General features: G+C 34.6%; 1 protein-coding gene and 1 pseudogene across 21 annotated transcripts in view; one reads left to right on the forward strand and one right to left on the reverse strand.

Annotated features, from left to right (window-relative positions):
* The window catches only part of STAU2 (staufen double-stranded RNA binding protein 2), a 297,168-nt gene that overhangs the window by 69,597 nt on the left and 205,627 nt on the right, over window positions 1-21,944 (forward strand). The gene's annotated exons all lie outside the window — the stretch shown is intronic.
* Window positions 20,306-21,189, reverse strand: LOC121498867 (annotated as a pseudogene).

A 21,944-nucleotide genomic window follows, 5' to 3' on the forward strand; every position in this document is an offset into this window, starting at 1 on the left:
GCCCCTGTGCCAAGCACTTTCACCCTCAGGTGCAGTTAATATATTTTGTGTCAAGATAGTGTTCGTTTATTTGTTTACTAAAGTATTCAATTCCTGGTCCAGTCACTTGTAGCTAGTTTAGTAAAGTTACTTTCTCTTAAGATGTTTGGTATGAGTCATGGTAAGTTAAACAAGGAAAGAGGACTATTTTGCAGAAGTTACTTGTTCCACTGGGCGGAGCCAGGTTCCTCAAATCTTCATGGTCTCCCCTCTTGTACCCTGGGAGATAAATCTATGAGACTTGGGACTTTCTGGGCAGCTGTAGCTATCAGTGGAAATTTGATAGGGTGAAACAAATTTTTTGAAGTATATGAACTGGTTTTATTTCATTATGTTGGTTATCAGTAAAACTAGAAATAATCAAAGTTTTAGTTTATGTAATAACTTATTATATTTCAAAATTTGTTATATAGGCTCTTGACTAGCTGTTAATTACTTTGTTGGCATAGTTTATTTTGCAGTTGTACAAACTTTTTTCTAATTAAGTTTTTTATTTTAATCCCATTATAGTTAACTTAAATTGTTATTTATTAGTTTTAGGTGTACAATTCAAACTGTAATCTAAGTGTTCTTCACTAGTTTGTAATGCCCTATTAAAAAACATCTTGAAGGGACGCCTGGGTGGCTCAGTCGTTGAGCACCTGCCTTTGGCCCAGGGAGTGACCCTGGAGACCTAGGATCGAGTCCCACATCGGGCTCCCTGCATGCAACATGCTTCTCTCTCTGCCTGTGTCTCAGCCCCTCTCTCTGTGTGTTTCTCATGAATAAGTAAAATCTTAAAAAAAAAAATCTTGAAAAGTAGAACAGTTGAGAAACAATATATTTGTAGCAGTAGTGGTATAAACAGGAAAAGCCTACAGTTTTGCTTTCTGCCCACCAGATGGTGCTTGTGTATTGATAAAAACAACATACAGACTGGGTGAGTTCACATTGGTTAGTATTCTAAGGCGGATGGTTGACTGATAAATGAGAGGTTAAACCATATAAAATCACTAATATTTGACCTTTTTTGTCCTATAAAACATATTGGTTTTATATGGTACAGCTTAACAGAAAAAGGTCAGCCAAGCACACAACTTTAAAGCCTCTTGGGGAAATGAAATAAATGTGAAGTGGTGAAAAGCAGAAATTAATTCTAGTAGTTATGTATAATTTTGCCTTTTGTACATTATATACCTTGGTTTGGAGAATATATTATTTTCTCTGTTACATGCTTTATACATGAGATGTATGTTGCAATTTTTCAAAATGGAATTTCTTTGAAAAATGATAATTTCGTCCTGGGGATACTGTGTTTTTTTTTTTTTTTTTTTTTAGGTAGTTACAGAATTGAAAGACTATAAGACAATTTTCAATATTCTCTATTTTTAATAGGATTACATTAGATTAGATAGAAGTGTGTTTTTATTTGGGGGAAATAAATCTAAACCCATAATAAATAAATATTAAAAATATATTGTATCTTAAAACTCTCATAATGAGTCAGAGAAGAGGGTTTGAACAGATTAAGAAAGCAAAGATGAGGGAGAATGAACTAGAATTTGAAGCCAGAGAATCAGAGAGCAAGAGAAATTATTTCAGGGTAAATGAGGGATTTAGTCTGGGCCAGAAACTCTCAGCCTGTCTTAGGCAGGCTGTATTTAAAATTAAGAACTAATGGACATTATAACTCTTTAAAACAAAACTTACTGTAACTCTTACTCATTTGGTAAGACCAGATATAATAGACTTCATTTTATAAAATAGAAATATCCTTTTTTTCTTTGAAGTGAAATATAAAGAGGGTCTCCACTCAACATCTGTTTCCCCAAATATTAGACTAAAATTATTAAAAATACTTTGGGGGCTTGGGTGCCCGGGTGGTTCAGTCAGTTAAACATCTGCCATTGGCTCAAGTCATGATCCTGGGTTTCCTGGGATTGAGCCTTGCATCCGTCTCCCTGTGAAGTGGGGAGCCTGCTTCTCCCTCTCCCTCTGCCATTCCCCCTGCATATACTCTTTCTCTCTGTCAAATAAATAAATAAAATCTTAAAAAAAGAAAAGGAAATTTTTTTTTTTTTTAAAGCATTTTGAGGGCTTATGCTTCTGGCTATAACTAGGACCAGATTTGTCCTCCCACCATAAGCACCTAGAAAACTTAGGTAAAGTTTTTACATTATACATAAACTGATACAATATGATGTGAAGGGAAGTTGTGATAAGTTAAAGAGATATACTGATGCAGAGAAAAAAAGAATAGTTAAGAATACAAAAGTCGGCATAAAATGGGATAAAAATGTAATCTTAAAGAAAGCAAAAAAAGGAGAACAAAGGAGTAATGAACACATGGGATAAAATAGAAAACAAAGATGATAGATTTCAACCCAACCATATCAATAATTATGTTAAGTGTAAAAAGTTTAAATGCTTTAGTTAAAAGATAAAGAATGTCAGACTTGATAAAAGAGTAAGATATACAGCCATATGGTATGTAAAGAAATCCACTTTCAATATGAAGACACAGATTGGTTAAAAGGATGGAAAATGATTTCATGTAAACATATAATAAAGCTGAACTGAGTGTATTTATATCAGATAAAGTAGATTTCAGAATAAGAAGTATTATCAAGAATAAAATTACCAGTGATGAAAGGATAAAATCATCAAGAAGACCTAACAATTGTAATTATACATGCACCCATTAGCAGGTCTTAGAATACCTAGACAGATAAATAAGAAAACTAAGGCACTGGTATGGACTGAATTGTATACTCCTCAAATTCATATGTTGAAGCTGTACCTGAAATGTGATGGTATTTGGATATGGACCCTATAGGAGGTATTTAGGTTTCGATATATTATAAGGGTGTTGCCCTCATGATGAGGTTAGTGCTGTTTTAAGAACAGACACCAGGTAGCCCACTCTCTGCTCTACATATTTCCTACCCTTGCCATGTGAGAATGTAAAAAGTCAGTTGTCTACAAGTCAGGAAGAGCGCTCTCATCAGAAACTGATCATGTTAGCACCTGATCAGACTTCTGGCCTCCAGAACTGTGAGAAAATAAATTTCTGTTCTTTAAGCCACCTTAAACATGGTATTTTTTTATGGCAGGCCAAGCTAAGATAGCTGTAGAGTTCAGGAATACTGAATTCCCTATATAATAGCAGCAGAATATACATTCCTTTAAAACACGTAGAGAACATTCACCAAGATGGATGATTAACTGTCTTATAAGACAATTCTCAGAAATTTAAAAGAATTGAAATAATACAAACTGTGTTCTCTGATCACAAAGGGATAAAGTTAGAAATAAAAATGATAAAAATATCTGGAAATTCCACAAATATTTGGAAATTAAACATATTTCTAAATACATGGGTCAAAGGAAAAGTCACAAAGAATATTAGAAAAATATTTTGAGCTAAATGAAGATGAAATGAAAAGTTGAGATGTGGATGGAGCTAAAGCAGTGCTTGGAAGGAAATGTATAGCTTTAAATGCTTATGTGAGAAAAGAAAATGGTCCAAAATTAATGCTTTAGGCTTCCTACTTAAGAAGCTAGAAAAAGAACAGCACATTAAATCCAAAATACAGGGCAGCCCCGGTGGCGCAGCGGTTTGGCGCCACCTGCAGCCTGGGGTGTGATCCTGGAGACACTGGATGAGTCCCACGTCGGGCTCTCTGCATGGAGCCTGCTTCTCCCTCTGCCTGTGTCTCTGCTTCTCTCTCTCTGTGTCTCTATGAATAAATAAAATCTTAAAAAAAAATCCAAAATACAAAAAAGGAAATAACAAAGATAGGAGCAGGAACCAATGAAATTGAAAATGGACAAACAATAGAAAGTCCATCAAATCATGAAATAAAAAACTGCTTTTGGGAATGGATTAATAAAATTTATGTTTCTAGCTAGCCTGACAAAAGAAAGAAGGTGAAGATACATATTACCAATATCTGGAATAGAAGAGGGAACTAGCATTAAAAGAAGTATAAGAGAATTTTATGAACGACTTTATAAATTGATAAATCATTGGTCAGCAAACTATACTCCGTAGGCTCATTGCCTGCTTTTGTAAATAAAGTTTTATTGGAATGTAGCAATATCTATTTAGTTAATGTATTGTCTATGTCTGCTTTTGAACTATAACAAGACAGTTGTCGTGACAAACAATATGGCCTGCAAGCTTAAATATTTACTGTCTGGCCCTTGAAGGAAAAATTTGCTGACTCTTGACTTAGATGAATTAGGCAAATTTATAAGAAAGCACAAATTACCAAAACTGACTTACGGACAAAAAAAACCCAAGCAAATACAAAAAAACTTCAGTAACTTAATGAGGTTAAATTAGTGTGAGAAAGTTTTTCACAAAGAAAACTCAAATCTCTAATGATTTCACTAATAAATTCTATCAACATTTGAGGAAGAAATAGTACCTCAGAAAATGGGAGAAAGGAACATTTCCCAACTAATTTTATGAGGCCAGCATTATCTGATACTAAAACTAGACAGAGACCTTACAAGAACAGAAAACTTGAGATCAGTATGCTTCCTGATCACAGATGTAAAAGTCTTTAAAAAATATTAGCAAATTAAACTCAAATAATATATAATGATAAATGGAGTTTATCTTATGAATATAGAATTGTATAAAGGAAAAAATATGAACATCAAATGCTCAGAAAAAGCATTTGATGAAAGTCAGCACTCAGTCATGATACAGACTTATCAAGCTAGGAATGGAAAGTAATTTTCCTAATGTGATTTCTTAAAGGGATTTCTCTAAATAACTAGCTGATGTTATGTTTTGTGATGAAAGATTGAATACTTGTAAGATGAGGAACAAGAAAATAATATACATGTTATCACTTCCATTTTGCCTGGGTCAATGGAGAAGTCACAAAGAATATTAGAAAAATATTTTGATATAATGAAGATGAAAATGAAAAATTGAGATGTGGATGCAGCTAAAGCAGTGCTTGGATGGAAATGTATACTTGAGTTCTAGCAAGTGTAGTAATAAATAAGTGAGGGAAAATATTAGAAAAGAAGAAATAAAACTGTCTTTGTATGCAAACACCATGATTTTTTAGAAAATTCTAAGTACTCAAAAAATGAAAAATTACTGAAATAAATGAGTTGAGCAGGGTCACAGGATACAAAGTCAAATGTACAAAAACCAACAATATTGCTTTTAATAGTAATGTACAACTGGAACATTAAAGTAGTATAAAAGCATGTCATACTCAGGATTAAATCCCAAAAAACATGTGTACAATCTGTATACTGACAACTAAAAAATATTGTTCATATAAAGAAGACTTGATATAGTTAAAATATCAATTATTCCAAAGTTAACATAAAGTTGCAGTGCAAACCCAATTGAAATCATAGTAGGGGTTTTTTGTATGTAAAATTTATAATATTAATATTTGTGTGGAGATGCAAAGGATCTGCAGTAAACATTTTTTTTTTTTTGGAGGGGTGCAGTAAACAGTTTTGAAAAAGATGGACAGATTTGGAGAGCTCATACTATGTAACTTTAAGACTTGTTATAAAACGGGGTGCCTGAGTGGCTCCAGTGGTTAAGCATCTGCCTTTGGCTCAGGTCATGATTTCAGGGTCCTGGGATCTAGCCCTTCATTGGGCTCCCTGCTCAGCAGGGACCCTGCCTCTCCCTATCCCTCTGCTACTCCCTCTGCTTGTGCTCTTTCACTCTCTCTTTCAAATGGATAAATAAAATCTTTAAAAAAGTAAAAGACTTGTTATAAAGCTACAGTAATCAAGGCAGTGAAATACTGGCATGGGGAGTGATAAAGAAGAAAGGTTGACAAACTGGGTCATTGACTGAATCTGGCCTGCAATATAAGAATGATATTTACATTTTTAAATGGTTAGGAAAGAAATTTTAAAAGTGATATTTCATAGTTCATGAAATTAAGATGAGGTTGAAATTTTAGTGTCAGTAAAGTTTAATTGGAACACAGATATGATCATTTGTTTATGTGTTGTCTAGAGTTGCTGTCATGCTAAAGCAGCAGGGCTGAGTAGGTAAGACAGATTGTATGGCTGCAAATCCCAAAATATTAGTGTTTGGCTCTTTACAGAAAAAGTTCGCTTGATCTCTGGAATATAGAGTCAGGAAATAGACCCACTCATATATAGTCTTTTCTTGTTTTTTTCAAAGTTAACAAAGATGCAAAAGATATTTTTCCATTGAATAGTGTGAAAACAATTGGATATGCAGATAGAAAAAAATAAATCTTACCTCGCACCATAGACATAAATTAACTAGAAATGGATCATAGACCTACATGTAAAAGTTAAAGCTGTACCTTTTCAAAAGATACATACTTACTTTGGAAAAAGGCAAAGATTTTATAGAATTAAAAAAGCATAAATCATGATTTACAGAAGAAAATATTTTACTACTTTAGAGATAGCTAAACACAAAAGACAAAAAGCATAAATCATAAAAGAAAAATTGAGAAATTAAACTATCAAAATTTAAAGCTTCTGGTACTTGAAAGTCATTGTTTATTTTTTTTAATTTAAAAATTTTTTTTTATGTATTTATGATAGTCACAGAGAGAGAGAGAGAGAGAGAGAGAGAGAGGGGCAGAGACATAGGCAGAGGGAGAAGCAGGCTCCATGCACCGGGAGCCTGATGTGGGATTCGATCCCGGGTCTCCAGGATCACGCCCTGGGTCAAAGGCAGGCACCACACCGCTGCGCCACCCAGGGATCCCCGAAAGTCATTGTTTAAAATGAGAAAGCAGAATATATGCTAGAGGAAAACATTTGTAAAACATATTGATAGAAGATTTGAATCCAGAATGTATAAATGAGCACCTAAAACTCAGTTAAGATAGGCAAAAGTGAGCAAAGTAACTGAATAGATACTTCACTACAGGAGAGGTAAGAATGGCTAAAAAGCATTTGAAAGATGCTTGAAATCATTAATTATCAGGGAAGTGCAACTCTAACACCATAGTTAAAATTTAAAAAGATCAGCAATATCAAGTATCGTGGCAGGACAGCTGGAACTTTCATGCATTGTTGCTATATGACCATTTAATCATGGTTTGTTACTTTCTTATGAAATTAAATGTATGCTTCCCATACCACCAACTAATTCCACTCCGGGTATTTACCTAAGAAAAATGAATATATATATGGTCATTCAGAGACTTGTACATGAATGTAGTACCTTTCTTTAAAGTAGTAAATCCACCATCTAAAATGTTTTTCTCTTAAGATTTTATTTATTTATTAGAGCGAGAGTGAGGATACAAGCAGAGGGATCAGTGAGGGAGAGGGAGAAGCAGACTCCCTGCTAAGCAGGGAATGCAAAGCGAAGCTCCATCCTGGGACCCTGGGATTGTAACCTGAGCTGAAGGCAGACGCTTAACTGGCTGAGCTACCCAAGTGCCCCAATATCCACCACCTAAATGGTCAAACAAATTACAATATAACCATGCCAAGGAATACTATTCAGGAATAAAATGTTTGATTCAAGCAACAATATGGACAAATCTGAAAAGCATTGTGCTGTAAAAAAGAAGCCAGACATGTATATACATATTGTAAGATCTATTTTCTAAAACTGGCAAACCCAATCCCATAGTGCCAAAGCAATTCATTGGTTTTCTACATCTGAAGGGGGGAGACTTTGGGGTGATAGAAATGTTTGTATATTGATTTTAGTGATTGTTATATAGACATATGTCAAAACTCATTAACTATGAGCTTAAAATAGGCCCAATTCATTGCATGCAAATTTTATCTCAATAAGGCTGAAGTATTTGTTTGTTTTTAAGATTTATTTATTTGAGAGAGAGAGAGCAGTAGGGGGAGGGCAGAGGAAGAAAATCTTTAAGCAGACTCCCCACTGAGTATGGAGCACATGTGAGGCTCAATCTCGTGACCCATGAGATTATGACCTAAGCCAAAACCAAGAGTCAGCACTTGACTGAGCCATCCAGGTGCCCCAAGCTGAGGTATTTTCTTAAAGTTGATGTACTTTTAAAAAATATATATTGTAATACTGAATTTTATTTGAAGCTGAAAGGGTGTCTAAGAAAGCATGGAATTTTGCCTCTCAAGCATTTCTCTGAAACCATTGTAAAAGTTTTACTTGGAGCTTCAATAAATTTTACCTCATAGACTGAGGATAAAATGATACTTCTGTAAATTGCTTAGCTTTTGCTTCTGTTCAAAAATGTTATTTAATTATTAGCCTTTATTATACTGTAGGTAATATATAATCTGGTTGTAAGTACAGGTTCTGGAGTTGAAATGATGGCTGTGTGGATTTGAGCAGGTTACTAAACCTCATCCTCAGTGAACTCATCTGTAAATTGGAGAGAATAACTTATGCTTCCTCACAGTTTTGTTTTTAGGATTAAATATGACAATTCTGTGACTACACATGACCTGTTACTTTACCAATAGTGTTTGTAATTCCTTAAAAAGAATTTAAATATCAGAGTGTTTATCCTAGGATATTGTTATTTTGAGAGGTTTTTAAAAATTCATTTTTGCCTAATTAAAAAAAATCAGGCATGATTCTCTTACTGTTTATAAGTATTCACTTTACAGAAGGAATAATCCTATAATACAAATATGCATACTTTTGGTCTTTTGTTGGAATTTAGTTGATCCTGGAAAGATACTGCCATTGCAGCTCAGAAAGTTATTTCTCCCTTGGAAACGTGTGCAGATCAGCAGGTTTTTTTTTTTTTTTTTTTTTAATTTATGATAGTCACAGAGAGAGAGAGAGAGAGAGAGAGAGGCAGAGACACAGGCAGAGGGAGAAGCAGGCTCCATGCACCGGGAGCCCGATGTGGGATTCGATCCCGGGTCTCCAGGATCGCGCCCTGGGCCAAAGGCAGGCGCCAAACCGCTGCGCCACCCAGGGATCCCCCAGATCAGCAGTTATTAATTTGAGATTTAAACACAAGCCTCAGAAAATCTGTGCCTTTTACTAATTATTTGTGGCGATTATACACATACCTCATCTGCCTTGTCATAGCTTCATAGCCATCCATTTTACCTTTGATCTTTCAACTTTCTTACTTTCATTCCCAAGGAATGGCTAGTTGGTGGTTTCTTGCCACTGAGTTAGTATTCAAGGACTAACAACTTGTAACAAATTTCCCATGATACAAATTTAGAACTCCTTTGTTCTGCTCTTATAGGCAGTCAGGCAAGCCCAAGGCTCACCGTTTAATTTTGTATTAGAGATTGTTTAAAATTATCTAGTAAGTTTAATAGATTAAAAAAAACTTTACATGTCACACAAGTTTAACAATTTTTCATATCCCCCTAAAACAAAAACAAAATGAGAAGAAAGCCAATCTTAAGTTAAAAAATGACTTTTTATAATTCTGGGTTGATCATTTTATTTTACTTGGCCACTTATTTTTGTAATGTTCTTGAGAATCTTTTTTAATTTCTTTATGCTGAAGGCTGTATCACCAAAAGGATAATTACTGTGAGTTCTCTTCTCCCACAAGTTTATCATGATTCTTTAGGAAAATGCACCCAGGACTTAAATGTGTTAAAAACTCTATATTCATAATTTTTTTGCAAGAAGTAATCTTTTAGCTCTACATTAGTTTTTTTTTTTTTAATTTTTTAAAATTTTTATTTATTTATGGTAGTCACACAGAGAGAGAGAGGCAGTGACATAGGCAGAGGGAGAAGCAGGCTCCATGCACCGGGAACCCGACGTGGGACTTGATCCCGGGTCTCCAGGATCGCACCCCGGGCCAAAGGCAGGCGCCAAACTGCTGCGCCACCCAGGGATCCCCTCTACATTAGTTTTTAAAATTTCAACAGTTTTTGTTCTAGATTAGGAAAAATAAACAGCATCCTCTATTCTTTTATTTGAGACTAATTTTATTAATCTATTGTTCATCCTCTGAAAACCTTTGTGTTCGAAGTAGTGCTATATCATAAATGTTTCTTTTGTGTATTTCAGCAAATCTTCCTTTAGCAATGCTTATTTACTTGTATTTAAAAAATATCTCGACAAAATGACAGTTCAACTTGTGAAGGCATTGTTAATGTGGCATCTGACATAATTGTGCAAAGAGAATTTAAATAGGTTGCTAGTCTTAGTTCTGAGAAATTTGAAAAATTCTTTTCGTCTTTGTCTTGGAGAGTTCCTTTATGAATTGGAAAACATTTTCCACCAGGTGTTGTTTCTTAACATTTAATCACTTTTTGTACATATTTTTTCAACTATTGATATTTAGCAAAAAGTTTGTGAAGTTTTTAATGTTAATTGGATTTAGAAAGAAATTTAAGTATGGTTTTTAATGCAAGTGCTGTGACTGTTAATAATGAGAGTTTATGTTACATGTTTATAGAAGTTTCTGCAATAATAGGATTTCTTGGAAATGGAATATCGTGTCTAATAAATTCTGGGCAAGATTCTGGGTGAGCATCAAAATAGGCCATGTTCCAAAGTTTTGTTTTTATGTTGGTTACTGGAAACATAGAATGTATTTTTCATAGAAAGATTGTGGTAAATGGTGGCAGAGTTCCCAAGATAGCCCATAAAAGTTCTTTTTAATACAGTGAGCAATACACCTTAAAAATAGTTCTAGGTTTCCAAGGAACATTCTCTCCTAAATGCCACCTGATCAATAGCAGTGACTCTAACAACAGCAGGAGTAGAAAAGAAACCAAAGTTTCATATACATCAGAGATGATGGAGAGAGACAGTTTCCTTCTTCATGGCTTTACTTTCAAATTGTTTATTAATAGAAGCAAGTTTAGTCAGTCCGAGGAAGGGCGGTACCTTAAGTGGTAGGCATGCTTTAGAAGAAGGCTTAAACACAGGATTAGGTAAAATGAGATGCAGAAGCATTCGTTGGGCAGCTGAAGATGGAAAAAGTGACAGAGGCACTGACTTAGCTTAGGGCATAATGAGTAAGATGTGCCTTATTTATAGCAGTGGTATAGAATCTAATGTTTAGTGTAATCTGAAATTGGTAAGGAGTGGAGATGGCATACTAGAACAAAAAAATTCCTGTATTTTGTGGGGAAATTTCTAGTTTAAAAATAAAATCCACATTGTCCAAATTTGATTTTGTACAGGGGTTCCCATTTTTTCACATGGTTGTCAAATTTAACTGCTAATTTTTTGACAGTGGTCATCTTAATGAGTGTGAAGTGGTCCAGCCAGTTTTGTTTTTTTTTAAGATTTATCTATCTATCTATCTATCTATCTATCTATCTATCTATCTATCTATCTATGATAGACATAGAGAGAGATAGAGGCAGAGACACAGGAAGAGGGAGAAGCAGGCTCCATGCTGAGAGCGTGACGCTGGACTCGATCCTGGAGTCCCCTGGGCCAAAGGCAGGCGCTAAACTGCTGAGCCACCCAGGGATCCCTGGTCCATCCAGTTTTAACACCACCTCTCAGTTCCAGATTCTTAGCTGGGGACATATTTTTTCCTCTGATTCGCTGAAACTTGGAAAATATTTATTCATAGGTTGATTCATTCAATAGGTCGGTATCAATCAGTAGTTCTTGAGAAACGAGACGCTGGTGAACATGAAGATGAGTAGGACACTGCCCTTACTCTTGAGCTCACAGCCTAGTAGGTAGGGGAGGATAGAATGATAAATGCTGCAATAGTGATTACAGCAGGTACCTTGAAAGCACATTTGAGGGTTATTTAACTTCTTTAACACCAAGATCAGTAATGAGGCATACCATCTACAAAACTGTTCAGCGTTGTCCTAGACAGATGAGCTAATGAATTTAGAGAAGAAAGAATAATTTAGAGGCATAAGTTTAGAAAATATTTCAAACACTAAAATAATTCAGTAAGGTTGCCTAATGTAAAATTAACATCTAGAGTTAATAGCTTTCAAAGAAATACATACAAAGAAATGGGGTGCCTGATTGGCTCAGCAGTTGAGTGCCTGCCTTTGGTTCAGGGCAATATCCTGGGGCCTGGGATTGAGTCCCATATTGGGCTCCTTATGAGAAGCCTGCTTTTCGCTCTGCCTGTCTCTCTCTCTCTCTCATGAATAAATGAAGTCTTTTTTTTTTTTAATATACAAAGAATTTTTAGGTAGAGTATATAATGGTACAGAAAAATCAATTTGTAGTAACAGTGAAGAAGATAAAATATCAAGGGATGAACTTGTGAAGATATGTGCAAAAATACTTGAGGAAAACTTTGGAGTACTCTTGAAAGACAGAAAAGTTAAAAAAAAAAAAAAAAAGGAAAGAAAGAAAGACAGAAAAGTACACTCCAGCAAATGAAAAGACATTGCTCTTGCATAGGTTAGCTCAACATCATAAAAACGAATTAAAAAAAAAAAAGTAAGTGAAAGTACAGAGAAAGAAGTAATGAAGATTAAAACAGAAATGACAGGGGATCCCTGGGTGGCTCAGCGGTTTAGCGCCTGCCTTTGGCGTGATCCTGGAATCCTGGGATCGAGTCCTATGTCAGGACTTTTAGTGTGTATAAATTTAAAGCAAAAATTCAAGTGAAAAAAAAAGAAGGGGAATTTCTAAATTCTCTTTACAAAATAAGTATAGCATTGTTACCTAAACCTAGTAAAGACAGTACAGAAAAGGAAATTGAAATTTTATATCAAATATAAATAATGTAAGAAAAACAAAACAGCAAATAGAACCTAATATCATTAGTGATGATAACTTTGAGAAAATTTTCTGAGTTGAATTTTTTAAAGATTTTATTTATTTATTCATGAGAGACACAGAGAGAGAGAGACAGGCAGAGGCAGAGGCAGAGGGAGAAGCAGGCTCCCTGCAGGCAGCCTGATGCAGGTCTTGATCTCTGGACCTGGGATCATGTCCTGAGCTGAAGGCAGATGCTCAACCGCTTAGCCAAGCAGGCATCCCTCTTGAGTTGAATTTAATTTACTGATTCTAATGCTTTCATTTTTATTGATATAATTATTAAAGGCTGTGAACTTTCTTCTGATCATTGCTTTGCATATGTCCTATAGATAAAGTTATATAGTATTTTCATTATCATTTTTGTTGTTCTGTAATTTCAGTTTATATTTTCCTGTTACTGTAGAAGTTCAGTAAAAGTTTCATTTTTAAGTAGGTTTTTATTTTTTTTTTCAATTTTGTTATTAACTTCTGGTTTATCACTTTGTGATCAGACTGTTATTTTTTTTTTCTTTTCATAATATTTCTACTTGGTGGCACTCTTGCTTTCTTTGAGACCTAATGTGGGATCAATGAGAATATTATAGGTGCACTTGAAGTATAAACGATACGAAGTTTGATGTATATATATAATCTTCCATAAGATTTTTGTTGTTTAGGTCTTCTATATCTTTACCTTTTTTTTTTGGCATTCTTTGATCTCTTTGTACCATTGAGTGGTGTATTTAAATGTCTTAGTATTTCTGTGCCTCTATCTATATCTCCTTGTCTCCCCTGTAGTTTTTGCTTTATAAAGGTAGTTGCTGTATTATTTGGCACATAGATACACATAACTTATATTATTTGAGAGTCGCAGATTCTAGCATTAGAAAATGTCCTTTATATTAATGTATTTTATTTTAATTTTTAAAAAGATTTTATTTATTTGGGAGATAAAGTGAGCAAGCAGGAGCAAGCACAAGCAAGGGGGAGGAACAGAGGGAGAGGGAAAAGCAGACTCCCCATTGAGCAGGGAACTTGACTGGGGGCTTGATCCCAGGATGCTGGGATCATGACCTGAGCCCAAGGTAGGTGCTTAACCGACTGAACCACCCCACATTAATGCCTTTTAGATAGAATTCTACTTTGGTATCAGGATTATATCCCTAGATTTTTAAAATTTCCATTATCCTAGTATACCTTTGTCTATCTTTTATTTTTAGTCTATCTCTTTTTGGGTATGTTATTGCATATAGTGTATACTTTGGTTGTACTTTGTGAGACTGAAAATCTTATTCTTTTAAGCCCAACACATATTTGACTTGAGAAACAAAGTCAGACTTTTTTTTTTGGAGGCCTAATTTGGGATTGGTTGATAGTATGTACTCTTGAGCTAAGTCTGCTATCCCAAATTTTGGTGAAAATATAAATGAAATGCATGATAAGATAAAAGCATTTTATAAAACAAATATTGTATCAGCAGAAAGGTTTTGAAATTAACAGTATTTTAAGTTTTTACTCTGTGTGTGTGTGTGTGTGTGTGTGTGTATATGTATATATATATATATATTTTTTAAGATTTTATTTATTTATTCTTGAGGGACAGAGGCAGAGACACAGGCAGAGAGAGAAGCAGGCTCCATGCAGGGAGCCCAATGTGGGACTTGATCCCAGGTCTCCAGGATCACACCTGGGCCAAAGGCAGGCACTCAACCACTGAGCCACCCAGGCGTCCCATACTCTGAGTATATAAAATTAAGGAAGATTCTGCTAGGTGAAAGGATAATTGATATAATTAATAGTCATTTGATAGTCTCTGGACTTCCTTGAAATTGAGAAGCTGAATACCTATAATAAATGTGTAACACATCCTATTGCAAGTCAGGGTTTCTAGTTCTTTGCTTTGAACAAATTGCAGGAGGATATAGTCAAGTTATCAGTTGCCATGTCATTAAAGGCCATTTTTTTTTTTTTTAAAGAGAGCATGAGGGGGGAGAATAAAAGAAGGAGAGGGGAGTAGGCTTTTCATTAAGCAGGGAACCCCGCCGTGGGGCTCGATCCCAGGACCCTGGGATCATGACTTGAGCCAAAGGCAGATGCTTAACCTACTGAGCCACCCAGGTTCCCTTAAAAGGAATTTCTGATGGTAGACCACAATATAAGTGACTTAAAATATTTTTTGCTATAACAAAAGTCAGGGGTGACTTCTTCATGTGAATAATATTTCCCCTTGATTATATCTAAGAAACTGAAATAAGAATAAAATTGAGAACCTATCTTGTTTTAGTAGTAAGTATTCTTTCCTGCCTATCTCACTGAGAAACATACCCCCATGATTTTACTTTTTGTTTAAAAATTGTTCATTGAAATGTATAATATTTATGTTGCTCCATTTATTATCTACTAATAACAATGGCAATAATGTTTCATTCCAGATTTTTAAAAAACATATGTGCTTATGGTGTATGAGCATTGAGTTTGAAGACTATTGCTATAGAGAAGCTGAATTAGAGATGGCTATTGTGGAATGCACTGAGGTGGTGTATATTTTCATCTTGATTTTCACATGGATTGGCAAGTGTTGTAGTATGATGAAAATGATTTGATAATTTAAAGTTTTGAACACAAATCTAGTAGTCATAGTTAATCTTTTGAAGTCCATCACACCTGAAAGTGAAATCTTACTTTCCATTTATGGTATTAAATATAATTCTTCTATTTATAAATAATAAAATTGTATTTGTCATCACTATTTCTGGTATAGCACAGGTAAAAATATTTATGTTGAACCATTAGAGGGCAGCATGAATTTATCTTTGGAATTAGCTTTCACAATGTATGAATACTTCTGAATCACAGGATTAATGTAAGCATCATTTAAATGAACTATGAAGATTTTTGTTAAAATAGAATCTCTCTTTCAGAATTTTTACAATAAAAAATGTGATAGCAGTATTGAACACTTTTTTTCCCCCATCTTCTCTCATCTTCCCTGCCTGTAAGCATATTAGAGCTCTTATAAAGTTTGGAGAGTTGCCCAGTTTAATTTTAAACTTAATATTTACCTTGATTTTCATCTGAAGAATTACCTAAGTCAGTATTGTAAGATGCTCCATGAAAAAGGGATGTGAAGACAAATTTGGGAAATGCTGTACATTTTATTTCTCTTAAAGATTCCCTCAAGATTCTTAAAGATGTCATGCAGAAAAAACTATCTATCTTGGTAGTTCCCAACCCTGGCTGAACATCAGGCTCCCCCAAAAAGGTTTAACAAGTCTGATGCCAGACTCTATCTAGACTAATTAAATCAGAATTTGTGGGTGGGGAATTTGAACACCAGTGTTTTAAAAAGTTCCCCAGGTAATTCTAATGCCCAGCTGTTAGAATACCAACCCAAACCACATTACCCTCTATTAATATCAATGATTATTTTATGATATGCTGGTTTAAGTAGTGATAGAACTTTTGAAAGAGTTAAAGTAAAAGTTAAAAATTACAGTTAACCACAATCCTCAGGGAATCAGTTGTTCTGGGTGGCTAAATTTTCCAAATTGCTCAGGATTTACCTGTTTGTGAAAATTAAAACTTTTCTTATTTAAGTAATTGTGGATTGACATTTTTCTAAAAGTTATGGCATGCATTCTCATATTAAAAATGCTATAATTATGAACATAAAGAATCATGTTGACTCATTGTTAGCCTTATAAATGATAAACATAAGTCTTGCAAGATAAATAACACAGTTTGTTCTTATGTCAGGTACTCCTAGACATCAGCTCCTTGAGTATCCAAGTCTGCTTTTGTTACACTCTAAATCATCCTTGGCAGTCCAATTGTCATCTTATTTCTTGTTGCATGTCAGTGTACTTTTGTGTAGCAGTGCTTGCCCCCTACCTCTTTAATGCTCTTAAACTGCTATGGTAATGTAAACTGTTATGGCAGTTAGTTTTGGGAGCAAAGAGTAACAAGGCTTTGAATTAGGCTCTAAGGTGATCTTGTGAGTGTGAAGCACATGAGCTTTATTTGTTTATGGGTTTTTTTTTTTTTACTCCATAATTTATTTTTTCCTTTATACATTTTGAGTTTCTTCTGCATTTCAGATAGAATGAAGTTGATAGCTGAATACCGTTTGGTGAATTTATATACATGTGTAATCACATCAAATACTTTGGGAGTGAACAGAAATAATAATTGCTTTAATAGATTTCATAAATACTTTCTTATACATTAAAGGAGAAAGAAAGGTTTTCTTTGTACCTGATTTTACCCCTTCTTTTGACCTTAGTTTTCTCTCTCTCTTGAAAGAGAGAGAGAGAAAAAGAAAAGAGAAACTTACTTTTCAAAATGAGAATGTTTGCATGCGTATTCTTGTGAAATTGCCAAGTTCGGTAATTTTTTTCATGTCCTTTCTACAAAGGTGTTACTTTATTGACTTGAGTTTTTTATTTGGTATTGCTTCTCTTTCCCATCCAGGATCATTATGTACTTTTGTTTTGTTTTGTTTTTTTCCTTTCATCTCCAGAATCTCTTCTTGGGAACCAAAAAGCAAACTTTCTTTTGTAGCTTTTTGATTTTTAGATAAAATAATCTCTGTTCATGATCTAAAAGAAGGAAGGAAAGGAAGGAAGGAGAGAGGAAAGGAAGGCAGGCAGGTAGGCAGGCAAGCAAAGAGGGGTACCTGGGTGGCTCAGTTAGTTAAGCACCAGGGAGTCCTGGGATTGAGCCCCACATCAGGCTCCTTGCTCAGCAGGGAGTCTGTTTCTCCCTTTGCCCCTCACCCCGCTTGTGCTGTCTCTTGCTCTCTCTCTCAAATCAATAAATAAAATATTTTTTAAAAAGGAAAAAAGATGTAGAACTGCAGGATATTTTTCTTTGGGGGGAAAATCCTTGTAAAATAGTTACGGATTAAAAGGCAACAGAGATAGGTGTTGGTTCCTCATAAATATTTTTTTAATGTTACCGTCTGAAGTATAACCAGTAAGTATACTAAACAGTAAAAGGACGAACAATTCAACAGAAGATGGGCAAAGAACATTAAGAGACATTTCACCAAAGAAGACATATTAGGTGGCAAAAAAATCATGAAAAGATATTCAACATCCCTAGCCATTAGGGAAATGTAAATTAAGACCATAATGATGTTTTACTACTCACTTAACAGAATGGTAACAGCAAAAATAACAATATCAAATATTGGTAAGGATGAGGAAAAACTAGATCTCTCATACATTTCTGTTTTTGATGCAAAGTGGCTCAGCTACCCTGGACAATAGTTTGGCAGTTTCCTATAAAACTAAACATACATTTACCGCATAACCCAGCTATCACATTCCTGAGCATCTGTCCCAAAGAAATGAAAGTTTATGTTCATAAAAAAACTATATGCAAATGTTCATATAGTTTTTATATGAACATAAATAATCACTGGCTCTAGCTTCAGCTCACAAATTTTGATATATTTAATTTTCATTCAGTTCAGTGTATTTTTAAAAATTTTCCCTTGATACTTCTTTTTTTACCTGTAGATTATTTTTAAAGTGTATTATTTAGCTTCTAAGTGTTTAGAGATTTTTCCTGTTAATTTTCTGTTGCTCATGTTTAATCTGATTCCACTGTGGTCTGAGAATACACTGTGGGTACTTTCCCTTCTTTTAAGTTTGTTGTGATTTGTTTTGTAGCTTAGGATATGGTCTGTCTTGGTATATGTTCCATGGGTACTTGAAAGGAATATGCATTCTGCCATTGTTAGTAGTGTGTTCTATAAATATTGATTACATTCTGTTACTAAACAGTGTTGAGTTTGGCTTGTTTGCTGATTTTCTGTCTGGTTCTGTGAGTTGTTATGAGAAGCTTATTGAAGTCTTCAAATACATTTGTGGATTTGCCTATTTCTCTTTCATTTCCATCAGTTTTCCTTTACATATTTTGCAGCTGTGTTTGATGGAAACACATTTAGGATTGCTATGTTTTCTTGGTGGATTGATCTTTTTATCCTTATGTTTATGTTCCTTTTTGTTTCTGATAATTTTCTTTGCTCTGAAGTCTACTCTGATGTTAAAATAGCCAATACTGCTTTATTTTGATTAATGTTTATATGATACATTTTCTTTTGATCCTATTACTCTCTACTTATAATTTGTTTTTTTATGTGAGTTTCTTATAGATAGCATATATTTGGCTCATGTTTTCAAAATTACTTTGCCAATCTCTATCTTTTAGTTGAATATTTTGATCATTTATATTTAATGTAATTATTGATATGTTAGGGCTTCAGTCTACCATTTTATTTTATTTTTTATTTAATTTCATTTCACTTATTTCTGTTTTTCCTTTCTCTGTCTTCTTTTTCCTGCCTTGCTATGGGTTAATTGCATTTCTTAAATACAATTCCATATTGATTTATCTGGTGTTTCAGGGTGTATCTCTTAAAAAAAAAAAAAAAAAGTATAGTTTTTTTTTTTTTTTTTTTTTTAAGTACTTGCTCTAGGTATTATGTTATACATACATAATTTATTAGTCTACTGGTTGGCATTTTACCAATATAAGTTAAAAACCTTAAGTTCCCTTTAAGTCCCTTTATCCTCTTTCATTTGTAATGAAATATTTTCTCTAAATATTTTGAAAACCATATCAGACAATGTTATGATTTTTGCTTTAGATATCAAATATAATGTAGAAGCCACAAGAGGAGAAAGAAAATTTCCTGTGTTTTCCTATAATTTTCTTCTATTTTCCTTTTAAATGTTCCAAGAGCTTATCTTTTTAAAAATTTTTTTGAAAAAATTTCATGAACTTGCTGTTTCTGTTCTTTTAGAGTAGGTGCACTGGCAACACATTCTTTTAGTTTTCCCTTCTCTGAAAATGCTTTGATTTTTCCTTCATTCCTGAAGGATAAGTTTATTTGGTATACAATTTTGTATTGACCTTTTTTTCCCCTAGCACATGATAAATATTATGTCACTTTTCTTCTGGCCTTCATGGTTTTTGATATAAATATTATATTTCCTATATATTTTTTATTTATGATAGTCACAGAGAGAGAGAGAAAGAGAGGCAGAGACACAGGCAGAGGGAGAAGCAGGCTCCATGCACTGGGAGCCTGATGTGGGACTCGATCCCGGGTCTCCAGGATCGTGCCCTGGGCCAAAGGCAGGCGCCAAACCGCTGCACCACCCAGGGATCCCTTATATTTCCTGTATTGATAAGATATGATGAGGTGTCATTTCTCACTTGTGGTTTTCAAGATTTTTTGACTTTAGATTTCAAGAATTTGTCTTGGTGTATATTTCCTTGAGTTTAATCCACTGGGACTTGCTAAGATTCATGGAATCTGTAAATTTATATAATTTTTGATAAACAGGGGATATTTTCAGCCATTATTTTGGGGGGATTATTTTCTACCTTACATGCTTTTTCTCTTTTTCTGAGACAGCAGTTACACAAATGTTAGATCTTTTGTGATAGCCCTGTAGTTATCTGAGATTTTGTTCAGTTTTTTTCCCCTGCATATTTTCTATCATTCATATTGGGGAATTCATATTGTTCTGTTTTCATATTCATTGATTCTTTTTTTGCCCAGAAAAATTTAGCAGGTTTATTTGTAATTGTTACAAAGTTGAACTGCTGAAATATGTTCACTGAAATATTTTGACTTGCATTAATGCTTTATGTCCTCATATTTATATTAAAAATTGACACATAAATGAAAATGGAAAAAGTGCCAGTGCTTCTCTTCTTCCTCTTGGAATCATATACTTAGGTACCTTTTGACCCCATAGGGAAAAATATCTAACATTCAGAACTACCAATAATGGGAAGAAGATAATTTTTTTGTTTTTTAAAAAATGAAATGTTTTCCATCATAGTGGATTCTTAAGCACATTTTCCACATGCAGAGGTTAGCTGGATGTCTTTTGGCACAATTGTTACACATTTGGCATGGATAGCACACAGTTTGATGTCTTTAAAGACACCCACCAGATAGGCCTCACTTGCCTCCTCCAAAGCACCAATAACTGCACTGTGGAAGCTGCACTGTGGAAGTCCTGAGTAGTTTCTCACACTGGATGCTGGAAAGGAAGTTTGCAGGTCAGAAGTTCAGTGGACTTTTTTTTTTTTTAAGAGAGAAAGATTTTATTTATTTATTTGAGAGAGAATGTGTATATGAGTGGGGGCAGGGTGTGGGTGGAGGAGGGGAAAAGGAAGAGGGAGAGAGAGAATCTTAAGCAGACTCAACACTCAGCATGGAGCCCAACATAGGCCTCAGCTTCATGACCCTGAGATCATGACGTGAGCCGAAATCAAGAGTCAGTCACTTAACTGACTGAGCCATCCAGGCGCCCCTTCAATGGACTTCTGATAACATCTGATTTCTCTGAGTGCCAAAGTACAGGCCTCTAATGATGAGGTTTCTTTACCCCTCCGATAGAGGGGCCACTCTTGTGAGTGGCTTTTGTAGCCAGTTTCTTCTTCGGTGGCTTGCCCTTTGTCGATTTGCAGGCAGTCTGCTTTGTAGGAGCCATGGTACAGAGACCTCCTTACTTAACCCTTTCTCCTTTGGCTGGAGCTCTGCAAGCTAGAGGTGGCAGGGCAGCAGCTGTAAACTCACATTCATTGGTTCTTACCTCTGTCATCTATATTCTGCTGTTGAGCCCATCTAATAACTATTTCCTTTTGGTTATTATTGTAGTTCTAAAACTTACATTTGATTCTTGATAGTATTTGGTGGTTGGTTTTTTTCTGAGACTAGACTATTTCTTTGCTGAGACTTTCTACTTTTTTCATTTGTTTCAAGTGTATTTGTAATTGTTTATTGAAATATTTTTATGATGGCTGCTCTAAAATATTTGTCAGATGATTTCATCTATATCATCTTGACTTGGTATCTGGTGAATGTCTTTTCTTATTAAAGTTGAGCTTTTCCTGATTCTTGTTATGATAAATGATTTTGATAGAATCTGGACATTGTGGGTATTATGAGACTGTGGATCTTATTTTTAGTAGGCTTCTTTTGATACTGTACCATCAGGAGGTGAGGAATCTATCATGTTTATGCCAGGTCTGGATGGAAATTCAGGTTCTGCACTTTGCCTCATTGACACCATTCCAGCAGGGAAAAGGAGCTTTTCATTACAGCTGGGGGAGGATGAGAGTCTAGGTTCCTCACTTAGCCTTTGTTGACAGAGACCAGATGAGATTGCGGCTTTTGTTGTGCTGTATTGCTAGGGTAGGATAGTTATTACCTAGAGGCTTTCTGTCCTGCATAATTGCCCTTTTC

The sequence above is a fragment of the Vulpes lagopus genome, chromosome 9 (genome assembly GCF_018345385.1).
Source record: "Vulpes lagopus strain Blue_001 chromosome 9, ASM1834538v1, whole genome shotgun sequence".
NCBI classification, from domain to species: Eukaryota; Metazoa; Chordata; class Mammalia; order Carnivora; family Canidae; genus Vulpes; species Vulpes lagopus.